General features: G+C 37.6%; 1 protein-coding gene across 4 annotated transcripts in view; it reads left to right on the top strand.

Annotated features, from left to right (window-relative positions):
* MLLT6 (MLLT6, PHD finger containing) overlaps window positions 1-19,659 on the top strand; it is a 2,458,880-nt gene that overhangs the window by 2,109,886 nt on the left and 329,335 nt on the right. The gene's annotated exons all lie outside the window — the stretch shown is intronic.

The following is a 19,659-nucleotide window of genomic DNA, read 5'->3' as shown; positions in this document are numbered from 1 at the left end:
TGTCCCAATATTGTACTGTAAGGGGGGGTTCTTGAGAGTAGGTAGAACTGTTGGGTTTTTCCCTATGCCTTCTGTCACAAATATTTTCATGAGACATTGAACTGCTGTTACTCAGGGCATTTCTGCCTTTTGTGTCCCTACACCCTGAATAAAAGACACATTTTTCCCATGCTCTCCAGTACTAATGATTGACACAATTCAGATCTCTTTCAGACGTGAATTGTCAGAAAGTTCCCATGCTGTACCAAGTACATCTGAAGTGAACTGAGTCAGCACTATCATGGTATACATTTGGTTTTCTAATCATGCTGCAGGTTTCTTATACTATGGCACCATCATGGCATGGAGGTCCCCCTTCATGTACCAGACTGGCACTGCATTTTCACCAGTTAAATGTATGACTTCAATTATCTGCCCCTTGCAGGGGTAATGTATAAGGTTTGCTGCTTGGGAAGTAGCTTGAGGAGGTCTTCTCTCTCCATCTCTGACTCATTGCCTCTCAGAGAGTCTGTGTAGGCTGAGGTAGCTCTTCTTCTGAGAGACAGGGATAAAGAGGAGTTATTCCTTGATAGTCCCCCATTAACCCACATACATGTTTTGGAGAAAAGCTTTTAGCTTGTAAAGTCCACTCTGAAGTGCATTTCTATGATAAAAATTTATCTGAGTGTTTGGAGAATAAGGAAAAAGAATGCAGCATTGTATCACCCCTGAATCAAGTTATTAGGGATGTTCTCTTTCCTTCTTGGAAGCACCTAAAGTCTTTCTGCAACTATGAGGGCTGACCGCTTCCATAGGCTACCTCAAATGGTCTGTCTTCCCATCTCAGCATGCCAGGAATAATTCATGTGATATCTAATGTCCTTCCTTAGACAAATGTTGCAATATTCCAAACTGTTGGGATTTCTTCACCAAATAACCTTGATGTTCGGTCCGGGTGCCAAATGCCAAAACATTCCGTAGTGCCATATATCTGATTTATGACCTATTGTTACAGATGTAAGAGTACACAAGTGGACATATGAGTGTAAATCCTCATAATTTGTCAAATTCAGTAAGCCTGTAGTGGGCTGATAAATGAGACAGATTGGTCAGCTAAGAGGGGAGAGGCAAAAAACAAGTTGCCCCCCTTGGTCCATGAGGAAACGGAAGGAAGAAATCAAGAAGGGGGAAGCTAGAGTGGGAAAGAATACTGCAGCAGAAATCAGTGTGGCATCTACTGTTACGGTAAATTCTTACACAACTGTAATATGTCCTGAATACTGCAGCAGAAATCAGTGTGGCATCTACTGTTACTGTAAATTCTTACACAACTGTAATATGTCCTGAATACTGCAGCAGAAATCAGTGTGGCATCTACTGTTACGGTAAATTCTTACACAACTGTAATATGTCCTGAATACTGCAGCAGAAATCAGTGTGGCATCTACTGTTACAGTAAATTCTTACACAACTGTAATATGTCCTGAATACTGCAGCAGAATTCTGTGTGGCATCTACTGTTACGGTAAATTCTTACACAACTGTAATATGTCCTGAATACTGCAGCAGAAATCAGTGTGGCATCTACTGTTACGGTAAATTCTTACACAACTGTAATATGTCCTGAATACTGCAGCTGAAATCAGTGTGGCATCTACTGTTACGGTAAATTCTTACACAACTGTAATATGTCCTGAATACTGCAGCAGAAATCAGTGTGGCATCTACTGTTACGGTAAATTCTTACACAACTGTAATATGTCCTGAATACTGCAGCAGAAATCAGTGTGGCATCTACTGTTACGGTAAATTCTTACACAACTGTAATATGTCCTGAATACTGCAGCAGAAATCAGTGTGGCATCTACTGTTACGGTAAATTCTTACACAACTGTAATATGTCCTGAATACTGCAGTAGAAATCAGTGTGGCATCTACTGTTACGGTAAATTCTTACACAACTGTAATATGTCCTGAATACTGCAGCAGAAATCAGTGTGGCATCTACTGTTACGGTAAATTCTTACACAACTGTAATATGTCCTGAATACTGCAGCAGAAATCAGTGTGGCATCTACTGTTACGGTAAATTCTTACACAACTGTAATATGTCCTGAATAATGCAACAGAAATCAGTGTGGCATCTACTGTTACGGTAAATTCTTACACAACTGTAATATGTCCTGAATACTGCAGCAGAAATCAGTGTGGCATCTACTGTTACTGTAAATTCTTACACAACTGTAATATGTCCTGAATACTGCAGCAGAAATCAGTGTGGCATCTACTGTTACGGTAAATTCTTACACAACTGTAATATGTCCTGAATACTGCAGCAGAAATCAGTGTGGCATCTACTGTTACTGTAAATTCTTACACAACTGTAATATGTCCTGAATAATGCAATAGAAATCAGTGTGGCATCTACTGTTACGGTAAATTCTTACACAACTGTAATATGTCCTGGATACTGCAGCAGAAATCAGTGTGGCATCTACTGTTATGGTAAATTCTTACACAACTGTAATATGTCCTGAATACTGCAGCTGAAATCAGTGTGGCATCTACTGTTACAGTAAATTCTTACACAACTGTAATATGTCCTGAATACTGCAGCAGAAATCAGTGTGGCATCTGCTGTTACGGTAAATTCTTACAGAACTGTAATATGTCCTGAATACTGCAGCTGAAATCAGTGTGGCATCTACTGTTACGGCAAATTCTTACACAACTGTAATATGTCCTGAATAATGCAACAGAAATCAGTGTGTCATCTATTGTTACGGTAAATTCTTACACAACTGTAATATGTCCTGAATACTGCAGCTGAAATCAGTGTGGCATCTACTGTTACGGTTAATTCTTACACAACTGAAATATGTCCTGAATACTGCACCAGAAATCAGTGTGGCATCTACTGTTATGGTAAATTCTTACACAACTGTAATATGTCCTGAATACTGCAGCTGAAATCAGTGTGGTATCTACTGTTACGGTAAATTCTTACACAACTGTAATATGTCCTGAATACTGCAGCTGAAATCAGTGTGGCATATACTGTTACGGTAAATTCTTACACAACTGTAATATGTCCTGAATACTGCAGCTGAAATCAGTGTGGTATCTACTGTTACGGTAAATTCTTACACAACTGTAATATGTCCTGAATACTGCAGCAGAAATCAGTGTGGCATCTACTGTTACGGTAAATTCTTACACAACTGTAATATGTCCTGAATACTTCAGCTGAAATCAGTGTGGCATCTACTGTTACGGTAAATTCTTACACAACTGTAATATGTCCTGAATATTGCAGGTGAAATCAGTGTGGTATCTACTGTTACGGTAAATTCTTACACAACTGTAATATGTCCTGAATACTGCAGCAGAAATCAGTGTGGCATCTACTGTTACGGCAAATTCTTACACAACTGTAATATGTCCGGAATAATGCAACAGAATTCAGTGTGGCATCTATTGTTACGGTGAATTCTTACACAACTGTAATATGTCCTGAATACTGCAGCTGAAATCAGTGTGGTATCTACTGTTACGGTAAATTCTTACACAACTGTAATATGTCCTGAATACTGCAGCTGAAATCAGTGTGGCATCTACTGTTACAGTAAATTCTTACACAACTGTAATATGTCCTTCAGTAGAGCTCTTTTGCACTATTCCAAACTGTTGGGTGATTCCCAAAGCTTACGAGGAGTAAAGGGTAGTTGGATGAGAAGTAGGAGAACTAACAGCTCTGGATTTAGAAAAGGTATCCACTTTATAATATTTGTTAAAGGTTTGCACCGTAGATGTAGCAGCTGCTTCTAGAATTATTTTAGAGTCAGTCCCCTTGTGGAGGGCTCCAGATGAGGCCACTGTTGTAGCAGAATCTGTTGGAAAAGGTAAGGATTTGCCATGTTGAGTGTAGCAAAAAGTAATGGATTAAAAATCCAGTTAGCAGCAGTTTGCTTAATAACTGGGTTCTGTAGTTTGGAATCTTAGAAAGAGACAAACAGTGTTCCAACTTATGGTTATCTTAAGTCTTACCCAGGTAGAATTTGCGTTCTCTTCAGACATCAAGAGAATGCAGAATCCTTTCTTTCTTGTTTTGGGAATAGAGAAGAAGACGGGCAAGATTAACCATAAAAATTGAAGTCCTCCCTGCTCCAGCGCAGAATGGTTTCAGGTTGTATTCAGAGCTGTTTTCTCCTGCTGTAAGAGAGGGACCAGACAGCTGAGGCCTTGCCTTTTGGGTGGGATTGCAATCAAACGTCTAGGCTAAGATTCTGTTATGCCTCTAGGGCCGTATTCACATTCTTTTGGTGCACCTGTACATGTGGATGCTACAGCTTGCTACTACTAAATTCTGCTTTGAACTTGCTCCTTGTTTTAAACCTTTGTTGCCCCTCCCGGAATTGATGGTTCCAAACTCCCAGGTTGGAAATAAGTTTCCCCTTTTACCTCCTTTCCCACTGGTATCTCTCGTGATTGCAACATTTCTGGATGATTGTGATCTCATTTTGGATTTGTCCTGCTCAAGGGTCTTTAGGCTGCCTTTAGCAATGTGTCAGAATCTTCCTTCTTGTGTTGAAATAGGTTTTCTTGGACTTGAAATGTACAAAAGCATTGCTGAAACTTAAGCTTCTTTTAATTAGCCTGACTGAACAATCAAAATGATGATTTGGCATATCAGCAAGCTAAAAAAAAATGCATAATCATTTCTGTTCTGCAAAAAACACAATGTAACTGTTCTGGAAGTGGAGGACTGAGGTATCTCTTGGTGATAGTCCCCATCCTAAGGGAATAAAACATCCTGGCAGACACCTCTGCAGAAGCCATCTCCTAGAAACTTCCAGGTCATCATCTGGAAATGCAGCTGAAGTAAATGCAACTCTGTCTGCATTCTGCACCCTCCAACAAGACAAAAGGGAGTGGACCATGGATGAATTCTGCTCTGAGAGGAGGGGAAAATTCCTTTATGTCTTCTGCTTCTGTTTACTCTTATCACTTACTTGTTGGTGAAGTCTTAAGTAGAAAGGGCAAAGCATATTCTGTTGGCTCCTTAGTATGTCAGAAGACTCTGGTTCCAATCCCTGTGAAACATGACCTGTCGAGAGAAAGTTCCAGCCTTAATACTCAGAGTATCAGTACAGGACTAGTAGAGTATAACAGACTCTATTTCAAAGCTGCTGTGATACTCTATGAGCTACCACCACATTTCCCAGTGGAGATCTTTGAGGACCTGAAGATGACTAGTGAACCTTCCACTTACTGCCTAGCCACTGTCAATCCTCTGTCTATCAACCTTTGGACTCCCCTGTGGAACATGAACCAGTAATGGAAAGCCTGCTTCTATGTAGCCATTGTTTTTGTTTCTCTTTCTAGTCCTATTGCCACATTTGGGTGCTGACATGTGCATTCAAGGTGAAGATAGCCTGCTATGCCTTCCTATGTGAATGAACATGCCCCATGAATGGTACTGTGTAGACATGGTTTGTCAGAACACATACATTGCACATCATGCTGCTCTGTCCCTGTAGACTAGGTGCCAGCATTGCAACAGGCTGGGTAGCATATCTCACTCCAGATAGGGGAACTGATGTCAGCTTCTCACTCTCACCCTCCCTCTTTGGCTTTATTTCTTTGTTGAAGCTGAGACATCAAGGTTCCCCCCTTTTGTGCCATGAAGCCAATCCTTTCAAGTATCTTTTTGACCCAGTCATCATTTATTCCTCCATTGAGATACAATGTTTCTGCCATCTTTGTATATTGGAATCTGGTAGAATGCAAAACTTTGATCCACCACAGGCTACTTAGGCAATGTATGAAGGGAATCCTTCACCTGTGTGCTCTGGTTTATTCACACTTTAGCACCTGTAATTCATGACTGACATGTTGTTGGATTAGTCCTTTAAATTGACTGGTTCAAAATACCTGAAGTTTGTATCTATGAAACTTTTCTTTCCTAGTGGCTGTTTCCTCCGCATGTTAATTTCTGAGCTTCAGGATTTGATGTGTACATAATCTGATCTTATTTTACACCTCTTATGGTAGCGTTGTCGACTCACAGTAAGACGCTGTCCAGTTCGATTCTCAGCTAGAGCGTCTTCTGCGTGGAGACATGCTTGAATGGGCGTACCTTCATTGAAGGTTGTGCGTCAGGGCTGGTAACTCGGCACATAAAAATCAACTACCAATCATTAGTGGACCGGAGTTCCGCTGTGGTGACCCTTAACCGGGAAAAGCCAAAAGAAGAAGATAAATATATTTTTTAACCAGGACCATTCTCCTCCCCAGTTTTCTTTCTAGTAGCTAAAATGAGGAGGTCGAGGTAAGCATGCATATGTGGTGCAAATAGATGGAACCGTTACTGTGCTCTGGAGTCCTGGGTTTGATTTTTGGCCCTGGTACTGGAGGAATTAGGCAGGCAAGGAGGGGAGTGAGAGAGGGAGAATAACCTACTCGTCTTTCCAAAGGGGTCAAAGGGGTTCATGTGTAAATGAGGGGCACACTAGGAGGTGCAGTCACCTGGTAGAAACTGGACAGACAATTATGTGCTCCAAGGGGAGGGAGGGACAGGCCACTTGGAGGGAATGCTCACTGCTGACATGAGGGGAAGTCTTCTACAGATGATGCATTGCACCTATGTTTCTGGTGCTTGGCTGAGTGTGCACAGTTATGCCTGGAGAGAAACTTAAGGAAAAATGTGAACCATCCATGATGGCTGTCTATAAATGATGGCCTGTCCCTGTTAACCCTCACCCGGTTGAGGGGAATGAATAGGATGATTGGTCATAAGGGAGCTGATGGTCAGTGAATGATAGGAGTAGAGAGCTGAAAAAAAAAGAAAAGAAATGGGGCAGGGGAGTTATCCTCCCTACCCTAGAAATGCACTGTCATTTGCAGGTCTATCTCCTTAGTGCTGAAAGTCATAATAAGACAGAGCAGCTGCCTCATCCCTTTTTACTTGACAGAGAGGATCTGGCTGCTTTCAAGCAGACATCCCACTGGCTTACTAGCTAGCTGCTTTGTTTTTTTTTTTCAAGTGACAGTGATCATTTTGCTACCATATAACCATGGATTAGGCTTATTAACTACACTAGCTTGTAGCACATTAGTAGACAATGTGAGAGTCATTGACAAACAGGGAAGCTGTTAACACCATGAATAGTGAAATGTAATTAGGAATCCTCAGCACTCCAAACTTTTCCATGTTGCTGCACTCCATCCCTGCTGTCCACATAATGAAGCAAACCAGTGCTCCAGTTTCACATCTTTGTTGCAATGCTTCACTAAATTGTCTCCATATTCCAGACTGATAAGCATGTCTTATGGCTTTATCATCCTCTTCTTCCCCTCATGTTCACAAGGTCATAAGAGTGCTTTTTGTGATTATTCTTATGTCTGTAACTTCCTTCAGGTAGACCCCTGGGAGTTTTATTCTTCTTCTTCCTTTTATTGCAATTATTCTTCTGCTACCTAGTTTATTGTGGGCAAGGCTTCACCCTGGGACCCCACCTTTTCATCTGCTCAGTCAGTTGCCCAGTTTCCTCCCTAAGACATCAGACTGATGACATCTCAGAGGGTCTGTTTCTTCACTTCAGAAAACATGTCTGCCCTCTCTGTCCAGGAGCTCTTTTGCCAAGTAACAGAAGGTGTAATAGGGAGCACCTTGACTCCCTTTCAGAGTCTTCCACCCTGGTGTGTAAGAGGGTGAAGAGGACACAGATTCTCCATCCTCCCTTGGGATGCAGCTGGTGTAGATCTGTCTAGGAGATGGTATGCCAGAAGGGATAAACAACCATTCTCTTGTCTGTAAAGGACTCTCCAGAAGGTCTTCTGGTCAGTCAGGTTCTGTTTTTATCAGGGAGTCTTTATGGGTAGTCTTCCAGCTTCAGAAATTATTAAAGTGACCACTGACATTATGTGAGCTGTTCTGGACACAGTGGTTTATATCCCACAGTCAGCTGACTGAATTCTTCCTCCACCCAGGGGCTTTACTTATTTCCTTAAGACTCCCAAGTCAGATTCCTTGATTTCCACAGCTTCTCTTAAGAAGACTCAGACTGCACAGAGTCCAGTGGTTCATTTGCCCAATAAGGAATCTCTTATGACAGACCACCTTCCAAAGTGCAGATAAACATCCTTGTCATTTGATTTGATTTGAGGATGTCTTCTTATGTAGGCCATACAGTGGAGTGTCCCACGAGACTGGCAGTAAGAAATTGTCCTACACAATGCAGTCTGCTGATGGACTTGACAGAGAAAACATTAGTGTCCCAGCCAACTACACTGTTGACTACAGTCATTCTTGTCCTGTGTGTGCTTTTAACACAGCAGATGGTATGACTAGAATGATAGATGAGGGCATTATGGTTTGCCACCATGCCTGGCTTCACCTTATTGTCTTTGCCAAGAACTTTGTTAGCTTTCATGAATGTTATCTTCCATAGTCCTGAAATATTTGCTTCAGAAGTCCACACCCATATGGATGGGGTATAGAAGCAGAGGAAGACTTTAATAGTGGTTACTGACAAGTTTTCCTACCCTGAGCAGACTTTCTCTAATGCTCAGAAGAGTGGTAACCAGATGTGGTTTAATCAGTTCCCCTCTCTCTTTTTTCCACAACCAAAATCTTATTTTCTTCAAAACTTCTGACACTATCCATTTCCCATTAAATTTTATCTCATTCATTCCTTCATTCCAGACAATCCTCATACAAAACACATTTTTATCTAATCTGTCATTTTGTTTCATGTTTTCACAGTATCTCTTTTACATTTAAAAAAAAAAGTCCAGCAGTCTTCAATTCCCCACAATACATACAGACTATCTTTTATTTTTATATGGCATATTTGCCTTTATTGAAAGTCTATGTTAAAGACAATCTCCACAAAAAAATCTATAAATTCCACATATTTTCACATCTTTTCATTCTTGCTTTTACAGTTTTTACTTTTTTCTCCTAAGTGCCTCCCAGACTAAAATGTTCCCATTATATTTTCATATAATTCTTTCCTGTATTACTTAAATCGATCTTCTATAATAATATTTTTCTTGATATAGTTTCATTTCTGTACAAGTAATTACTTTACTTCTTTTTAAACATTTAAGCTTTTCCCGTAATGCTTTATATTTTTCTTGTATTATTTTCATTAATAATTTTATTTTTCCCTTTATTCCTGTTAATATTTTATATAAATTCTATGAAGCTATATATGCAGTTGGATTTATTAAACCCAAACCTCCTTCCTTTTTTGTAACATAAAGGATTCTTTTTTTAATAGGGTTTAATGTAGATCCCCATATAAGTATAAATAACACAATCAATAATTCTTTTTCACATTCCAGTGGTATCATAAATACACTTGCTAGATGTGCCATCTTACCTAACATTACTGGATTAATTAAACATGCTTTTTTTATACATAAGTTTAAATGTTCTCCAGAATTTTTTTCTTGAGTATCCAAATTGCTGCATGGTCTGAAAAAAACATAATTGTAACTCCTTGGTGTAATGTTCTTAGACTGTCTGGTACTATAAAAGAATCAATTCTAGTTCTCAAATTACTCCTTTTGTATGTCCAATGTTTCTTTTTCCATAAATACGTTTTACCGCTTTTGATCATATCTGAAGTGACCTTTCCATTCCCCTTCTTTTCTCCGATGTCTTAAATCAGAATAGAAGGCTCCTACTGTTCTTACTTGCATATTCACAACATAATCAAGTATTTTCCTAAACATACTTTCTCTGTTTTTGTAAAGGGTATGCATAAAGTGTAATCACCCTATATATTTGGTTCTTCCACTTTATATCTGATGTTAATATTCTTCCTAATACTAACATGTAATCAGAATTTCTGTACATTCTTTACATAAAACTGCTATTCCTGAACACTGTTCTTCTCCTGTGTTGTGTATGACCTTCCCTTCCCTTAACCCATTTGCTTGTATTCTTTCTTCCTCTGTTGTTATCCTTACATCTGTTAATGTTATGATATCCATATCTAACAATCTACACCATTCCAACACTCGTAACCTTCATTGCAAATTCTTTATACTATTCACATTTGTGGATAGGATTATCACTTTCTGAAAAAAGTTGCTATGACTTTTATCCCTTTCTTTTCTGTTTCCTCCTATTACTATATTTTTTAATTTGTGTTTTCTATCCTTCATTCTCTTCCCAGTAGAATTTATTTTACTTTTAACTCATTTTTCTTCCCATTCATCACTTGAATAACTTAAATCTTCTGGCTCTCCTTTTTTCTTTTTTTCCTGGCATATTCTTCTATTTCCTTTCTTATTTCTTTCTCATTTGTATTTTCTTTTCATGTCTCTTCAGTGTTATCTACTAAAACAGTCTCTCTTTTTTGATCTGCTTTTGTTTCTCATGTATGATTCTCTTTAACATTACAGTCCATTCATGAATGTCTTACTATCTCACGCTTTATACATTTTTGCTCACATTTTTTTGCTTCATGACCAGTTTTACTACAAATAAAACATGTTTTGTCACAATTATAACTGAATTATCATTTTTACCATAAAGAAAACATGTATTTGGTTGTCCCCAATATTTATCCAATTCCTTATTCCCCTCCACATTAGTTATACTAGACAAATATATTATTTTATCGTTTTGCATTTTCAATATAATACCACATTCCCATTCCCAGTCGATAAACCTCTATTGTCTTAAATCTTTGTAATGTCCACAACATCTTTACACACATTTTTTAAAATAGTCCTTTAATTTGTCTCTTTCAGCTTCAGTATGAAATTGTATGAATACTTTTTTTTTTCTTGCTTCTCTATTAAATGCTTGCAGAACATGTAAGTTTCAAGAATTTTCATTTTTTCTTGCTTCATATTGTTCTTACAATTTTTCCATGTACTGTACCTCCTCAAAGAAATGTTACAAAAAAGTATCTTTGTTAATACAAATAAATGCTTTTACCTCTCTGGGTTCAGTACCCAGTGGTGAAATGATGCTATCCCATATTTCCTCCCTGTCCAGTTCATTTTCTGTTTTGCTACTTATCCTTACTCAATACTTTCTCCTGACTTCTGTTTTCTTCTCTTCTCTTTTTTCACCTTCTCTTACTGTTTGTGCATACGATTTCTCTTCTTCCTTCCTTATTTCTTGAAATTCTTTTTCTTGTATTCTGTCCGTTATTTCACCACACAATGCTGCTTTTCCTCAGTTAATTCTTTCAAGTAAACATCCCACAATCCCCCCTCCCGACTGGAGGGTTGTAACAACACACTCGCATGTTGCATAATCTGTTGCAAACAAATTTTGCTGAAATAACTCCTCTGAATCAATGATTCCTACTTTGACTCCAAATCTGTAATACCTACTTTGACTCCTTCTTTTTGCCTTTTCACCAACTCTCCTTCACTTTTTTTCCTCTCTTCTTCATTCTACTCACTCCACTTAACTGCTGATTCAGTATTTGCCATATTCAGCTGTACAGCTGTTCAGTTAACAGCTTCACTCACATCCCAAACCTTAAAAATACCTTCGTCCTCCTCCATGTTTGATTTTGGACTTCCTGGTTCTCAGAGCCGCTACCGCACGCAGACTGGAAGACAGGAAGTGTAACAGAAAACTGAGTCCCTGTACGCAAAAAATAGGAGGTTTTATTGATATATGCATTACATATTATTCACATATGTACATTATTTACAAATCTCCATAGATTGTAAACTTTAATTTAAGCATCCACTCACTCTTTTATCCACAACCAAAACATTATTTTTTCCAAAATCTTTGTCAAAGCCCATTTTGCATTGTATTTAATTTCATTAGTCACTCGTTCCATATAGTCCATGAAGCATAAAATAAGACTGTCCATTTTCTTCACTTCTTCCTGTTTACTTGCACCATAATAACCAAACTCCATTATGTCCATATTTATTTGTTCAAATTTTAACAAACGTTTCATCCTATTATCTTTACATATTTCTTTCCACAAATTAACTCTTTCACATTTCAAAAACAACTGCTCAGTAGTCTCAAACTCTCCACATTTATTACATATCTTGCCTTTTTTGTATGGCATATTTGCCTTAACCGGCAATTTTCTAATAGACAATCTCCATAAAAAATCATTACATTCTTTAATCTTTTTATAGTTATTATATTTCATTATTATGGCTTTTTTCTTATATATTTCTAAATCTTTCCATGGATCAATACAGTAAAATGCTTTCATAATACTTAAGTACCATTCAGTGCAGCACCCCATTACTTAAGTACCATTCAGTGCAGCACCCCATTGTAATCTACCTATTCTCCTTTTAAGATTTTTCATACTGTTCACATTTAAAGCTAATATTTTCACCTTTTAAGAACAGTTAGTGTAATAAAATTTTTATCCCTTTCCTTTTTTTATTTTCTCTAAGCAATATAGTTTTGAATTTTCTTTTCCTTTTCCCTATCAATTTTTTTTATTTCTTACTGTGCACCAATCAGCTTCTTCTTCACTTGTCTCCTCTGTTTCTTTTTCCTTGTTACTTTCTTTAACTTCATGTATAACCTCTTTATCAGACACATCTTTTTGTACGTTTCCTTGTATAACACATTCTGTCTCTTTATCCTCTATAACTTCGTTTTCATTTTCTTGCATATTCATTTCACATTCTAGTCATGAATGACCAGTATTGCCACATTTTTTCCACTTTAAATCACATTTTTCCATTATGTCCCGTTTTACCACATAAATAACATCTTTTTTATCACATTCACTGATTAAATGATAATTTTTTCCACAAAAATAACACGTTTTTGGTTGACCCCTGTATTTCACAAACCCCCTATTAACATAAACATTAATAATACTAGGTACGTGCATAACATCATGTTCCATTTTCAGTATTACTTCACATTCCCATCCCCCAGTCCATAGTCCTCTTTCATCATATACTTTTGTAATGTCCATTATTTCTTTATATATATAGATAACAAATGTTCTTTCGGTTCTTTTGCTTCAACTTCAGATCTAAACTAGATCATTGTTCTTTTTTTTTGTTTGTTTGTAAAAAGCTTGCAAAACATATTATGACAATGGATAAAAATTCTCCATGGCCTGCCCAGTCTCAAATATCAAGTCACAAAAAGTTTCTTTATTAATTAAAATGAATGCTCTTACCTCTTTTGCTTTGACACCCAGAGGTGCTATGACAGAGTCCCAGACCTTATACCTGTCCAAACTTTCTTCTTTTTTACAGCTCACATATACTGTATATATCTTTTTTGTTTCTTTTATTTCTTCTTTATTTTTTGCTCCTTCTCCCACAGTTTATGCATAAGTTTTTGTCTCTTGAACTTTTTCTGGCACAGTCTCTTCTTCTCCTTTTTCTGTTTTCTCCATGATATCTCTCCATGAAATTGTTGCTCCACTTTCTGGTTCACTTTGTTTACCATTTCTTCCAAATAATCATCCCGCAACCCTCCCAATTGGAGGATTATAATTATGCATTTCTCAGAGGTAACTGTCTCTCCTTCAATCTCCTCTGAAAATTTTCGTCTGAATCCATCTCTGTTACAGCTACAATCTCCTTTTCTTCCAATATCACTGTTTTTTCTACACCTACGTCATCAGAAAAAAAACTTCTGGAAGCAACCCTACCATTTCAGCTACATTTTCAGTCAAAGCTGAATCAGCCGTATTTTCTTCCTGTTCCTCCTGGCTGCCTCTGCGCCTGGACAGGAAACAGGAAGTCAGGATGTATAACACAAACATCCTTCCCCTGACTACCAAGAATAGGCGAAGTCCCCTAGTGCCCTGGAAAATTTCCTTTAGTAGCAGAAATGCCACTTCAGGTCTCCCCTGAAAAGAGGCTGCTAGCCTAGTGGGACTAACCTGTCAACAAAGAAATAAAATAAATAAAAAGTTTGCACATCAAGAACCACAAGCAATCTCAAATGTTCCTGCAGAGGGAACTCGTTCTTTTGAATTTATGAGTACTAGAATCACTGCAAGAGGAGATGTCTTAATGATTTAGTACTCTGTAAGACCAAATGGTAGAATTTCTTTTGAGCAGTTTATTAATGACAGCCTTTTTACTGAATCCAAAATTGAGCTTACAGTTTGTCAATGTCTGTAACTTTATTTGGTATACTTGTGAAGTTTTATGTATCTGTGACATAAATATTTAGTTGACTTTAATTATCTTATTAATTTTAACCAGGTCTGCTACTACCTGGTTATACTGTTGTGTTTTTATATCATTTTACTTGATAAAGCTTTAAAAATTGGAAGAAAGCTTATCCGTTTGGTATATTTTATTAAAACCATTGCTCTGCAATTTGAACTGAAGTATATGAGTTTTTGATTTGGGATTAATGGCTCCGTTCCTGTATTAGGCATAAGTCATTTCAACACTTCACAACAGTTTAGTTTTGTTTTGTTTATTAGTCTGAGAGACACCAGGTCATTGTGGATTCTCTTTCAGATCAGAACATTTTCTCAGGAATGTTACTTTCTGTTTCAGTTTACGTTGAAGTAATGCTGCATGCATTTTTTCTTGGTTTTGTTCTGTGATTACCGGTGAATCAACATGTGTATGTATGAGTCAGTTTAACTGAGGTGGTGCTAGAATCCAGTCAAAATTAATGGCTGTTCTCAATATTTGTTTTGGAATACAAAAGACATTTATTTAAATTTCTTATAGTATACTAAAAATATAGTATTGTACATTGATAACAAACAGCGTAGTAGAAGGAGGTAGCATTTAAATGAAAGGGGTACAGATTTTTTTGGGGTCCCTGACCATCAGCTGTTCAGTGCCTCTCCTGTTGCTCCTTTCTATAGTTGCCATTATTAACCCCCAAGCGTACCTCTCAACTGTCCAGATTTTTGCAGAATGTTCAGCTTATTGGCTCATATTGTGGGTTCTTCATAAAATGTGTGTTTTGTCTGGCAAGTCATTGAGAACCGAATTCATTTAATAGCCACATACATTTGAGTTTCAGACTTAATATTCAGAAAAATGCATGAGAATGCAAAACCTCTTATTCTAGTAACTTTTTAGCTTTGCCCAGATTTCTTGTATTTAGGGGTGAAGAAATATGTTCCTAAGTTTGGCTGTTGAGTGAATTCATCTACACAGAATATGTTGATCCTGGATAAAGCCAGACCAAGTGGTACTTTACTTATGACATGTCCTGGGGAGGCATTTTTCTAGACTTCAAGCAAATAAATAAAACTAATTCATCACAAGTTTACATTTCAAAATTCCAGTGCTGTTTGCAGTTCTCTTCACTGTATGTGACATAGCTGTTTTGGGGATCACTTAAAAAGTATAACAGAGTTTCAAAGTTCGCTGTTGCTGTTGATGTGTACTTAAAATTTTCAAAATCTTGGGACCCCAACTTTAAAACACTTCTACTGACTTTGTAGAGTTTTTGCTAAACTGCATGCAGTTAGCAATTAGTAGTGTTAGTTGAATTGCAATTGTCAGACTGAAAAAGGCAGTCTGAGACATACAACTTCCTTTTCTATCTAGAGATGTATATATGTATATATTTTTTTTAATTATAGCATGATAATTATTTATAGCGATAAATTATTGAATCTGAATATGAGCAGAATCAACCAGAACACTGTTAGTTCAGTGCTGTCAAGATGCTGTTCCCTTAATGGTGACTCGTGTGGAAACTTGAAAGTGGATAGCAGTGATTCACTATTAGATGTACTAACGTTGTTGTACTATACCAGTTTTTTGGTGTCTGAACTGAAAAAAGGAGGGTTTTGTGCTATTAATGAAGCAACTTAAAAGTCTTGCATTTCCTGAGCATTATTCGTTTTATTTTGTTTGTTTGTTTGTTAACTGGGGTAGTGTGCTGATCTATGTGGATCGTTTTCATACACAGCCCAGGAGTTGTGTCATGATATTACCAGACTCTCACAGTAGGCAAATTGAGGCAGTGAAACCCTGGACTATACAGGAAAAGAGCTCATTAACAGCTTCTCTGTTTTGAAGTATGCATCCAACACAATGGGAACACTTATCAGCTCATAGGTTCATAGGTTCAATCATGGGTGTGGAGGGGGTAAGAATAGGCCCCGGGAAGCTACTGTGTAGTTTGTTACTATCTCACTGGAAAGTGCAAATGTTTTTGAGTCTGTTCAAAGATGTAACACTAATACACACTCCTGAATGAATGAATTACATCATCTGAACTATGAACTATACTTGTTTTATTGTTTGGCTTATTTTTTTCCTAAACAAGAAAAAAACTTCATGTTAAATTCAGGAAAACATTCTTATTAACATTCATAATGCAATATTAGTCTGCTGAAAATATTTGTAGAATTAATATCAGTCTTGTTATGAGGGATACTTCCCTTAATTGGTTGTGTTGTTATATTGCCTTTGAAACCTGCCAGTGTGTTTATCATTTGTCTTTGACTATTTCTGTTTGACATTTATTTTTTACAAGACTATCCTGCAGTAGCATGGCTAGAGCAAGGTAAAGGGGGCAACTGCCCCAGGTGTAAAGTATTAGGGGGTGTGACCTCGGCCACCCTATTGCTCTTGAGTACATACTGGCTTTTAAAAGACAGTATTGTATTTGCGGTCAAACCTGAGTGCTGCAACACTCCCTGTGTTGTCTAAAGTAAAATGTAGCAACTTGTTTCTCTCTCTCTTTTTTAAACTAAAGTCTGAGCATTGTAGCACTATGTGCAGTGTATAAACTGACTGTAGCAAATGCTTGCTACAAATGTAGCAAACAGTTTGCTACAGTTTCACATAATAAAAAGCTTTGTTTTTCTTTTTTTTAGCAAAAATTTGAATGATGTAGCATTCCTCAGGGTATTAACCGTGGCAATGTAGCAAGCAGCTTGCTACAGTTTCAGAGAAAAAAGATTTGCTTTTTTTTTAAACTAAAGTCTAAGCACTGTAGTGCTCAGCTTAGTGTTCAGGTGCATCGCATTTGACATTAAAGTGATGCAGTGTTCTGCTTCCAACAGTAGTGGCTCCACTTTCCAGTCTCTGATTGGCTCCCAAATTACAATTACAGCCAATCAGGAAAAAAAAAAAGAAATGAGGCCAATCAGAGAATGACTTTCGAAGCTTAAGTAGCCAATCGGAATGCCTGGTGGAAGTCTGTGGCTTCAGGGAAGCCAGTTAACAATATTCCAAAGCATAAACGGAATACTGTCGTGATTAATTGCATTTAAAGAGAGGGGAAATTAAAAGACAACCAAAGCATATAACTACAACGGCAGCTAAGGATGTGTGTGTGTGTTGTGCGTATGTATGTGCACGTTCATGACTTGAGAGAGAGAGACAGAGCGAGCAGAGAATGCATATCCACTACAAATAACTGCATGACTGCCTACCATCAAATTAACAAAAATCACTACAGATGCATGATGCATTATGACTTAGTTACGAGGCAGAAACAGCGATTCTTCCTGCAGCATAGTTAAACTCAATCTGCATGAGAAGAAATGATACAAGATGAAAAGTAAAATAGTTCTGAATCAGAAATAAGGAAAGTGGGAGGACTCAGACTGATGGAGATGAAAGTACGTTTAAAAATTGTAGGATTTCAGTCCAAGACAATGTAGAAAACTGTCTGTGAATGACACATAATATGCTCTAGGAAGGCAATTTAGACAACAATCAAAACAATGGTTGGATATTTCACAGGATCATAGGAGGTTACTAGGCTCATGGCCCTGGGGCCCTTCCAAACGTAGCCAAGATTTTATCCACAAAATTACCAAAAATATTTTTTTAAGATAAAAAATATTAAAATGAATTGGGTTTCATACACTTGCACAATATATACATGAAACTGAGCATTACTATTTGGAAATTTTTTTGCAGTGGATTTACAATCAAAGTGTATAAAAAATTGATGCAGTAGTTCCAGTTCACATTTTGAAAGAAAACATACACGCAAACATTTCATGAAAATAATGTCTGTTTTATAATGGCTGTATGTGTTAGTAAATGTTTTATTAAATTGCATGTGTTTAACATACATAAATTTACAATACAATGTACCTGGTATGTGCAAACTTCCCACTTCTGCTTGAGACTTTCCTATGTTTTTCCTTTGTTTGTGTGTGTGTGTGTGTGTGTGTGTGTGTGTGTGTGTGTGTGTGTGTGTGTGTGTGTGTAAGTGGCTGACAACCTTTTAGCTGAAGAATCATGGATAAAGGCAGCAGAATAACTAGGAACAAAGCTCCACATTAGTATGGTTTTAAATATTGTTATATACTTTAAATTTGCTAGAATAAACAGATTTTTCATTGGCATGCATTTTATGAAGTCTGAAACGTAAAATGTATGTGATTGTTTGGGGACTGCAGTCCTCAATAAATTAAGATAGTCTGAAGAACAGACAGCAATATGAGAAAAACTTAGGGAGATTTAGCAAAGTGAAAGATAGCTGAGAACATTCCATATTTATGTGTGGTGTGGTGGTAATGGGAAATGTAAAGCTTTGGACTGTATGTGCCAGACAGCAGTGACTACAGCTGGTCGAACATATGTATTTCTTCTTTCAGTTATTCAGAATGAAATATCTGAGGAGTGCTTGGTCAATAAAGTGGCTCTAATTGCTGGGTAAGTTTCAGTGAGTGGGTGTGCGGCAAGTTGCCTGTGTGTCTGCACCTTTGCATCCTTTTGTGTGACTCTCCATGTCCAGCAATTAATTCCAGTTTACTGAGTACTCCTCAGATGGTTTGGAATGAAGAAATACATAAATCATCCCAAAAGTAAAGTCACCGTTTTGTGTGTGTTTGTGTGTGTGCGCCTAAGTTTCTCTGTATGTATCAGCCCCTGTCTTTTTGCTTCTACATCTGTGTGTGTGTGTAAGTAAATGTCTGTGTGCAGGGGGGGGGGTAGAGTACACTTTTCACCCAGCGCGAAAATACAGTGTTCCACATTTTGAGTGTTTGTCACACATTTATTTGGTCTGTGTTCCACAGTGGCCTCTTAGAAGGTTGAAGGTTGAGACCCATGGTGCTCAGTGTAGCTTTTTTATCTACAGTTTTTAAAAAAATGTGTTTTGCTCTCCTTTTTTAACTAAAATCTGAGCAGTGTAGCACTCCGTGTGGGGTATAAGCTGTAGCAAGCAGTTTACTACAGTTTCAAAGGAAAAAAAGAGGTTTGTTTCTGTTTTTTTTTTTTTTTAAACCAAAGTCTGAGCACTATAATGCTCCATGCATGGTATAAACTGAATGTAGCACGCATTTTGCTACAGTTTAAAAGCAATTTTTTTTACTTAAAACCTGAGCACTGTAACACTCTGTGCATAGTACAATCTGTAGCAATTGTTTGCTACAGTTTAAAAGAAAAAAAATAGATTTGTTTGTTTTTTTTCTTTTTTCCTGAAGAAAAATCTGAGGAAGGGTGGTCAGGGGCAGGGCAATAAAACAGGAGCTGATTGGCTCGTGGACTTTTTTTTTAATACCTTTCAGCTGCGGAGGGGTGAGATGCAGAAACAGGACACAATTGGCTTGCGTCCACAGCATTTCAGGAGCAGCAACTATCAGATCATGTACCCTTTTTTTTCCACTGAAGGGCTGGGGCAGGAGGCAGGGGCATGTATCTGGCATTTGGCTAATGTGCCTGCCTATATGAGGAGCAGACCTTTTTTTTCTCTTTAAATGAAGAGTTGGGGAGGCAGGGTGACAGTACAAACATCAG

The sequence above is a fragment of the Protopterus annectens genome, chromosome 13.part0 (assembly GCF_019279795.1).
Source record: "Protopterus annectens isolate FY-2018-M chromosome 13.part0, PAN1.0, whole genome shotgun sequence".
Taxonomy (NCBI): domain Eukaryota; kingdom Metazoa; phylum Chordata; order Ceratodontiformes; family Protopteridae; genus Protopterus; species Protopterus annectens.
The sequence above is the reverse complement of the archived record's forward strand: the minus strand, read 5'-3'. Positions and strand labels throughout refer to the sequence as shown.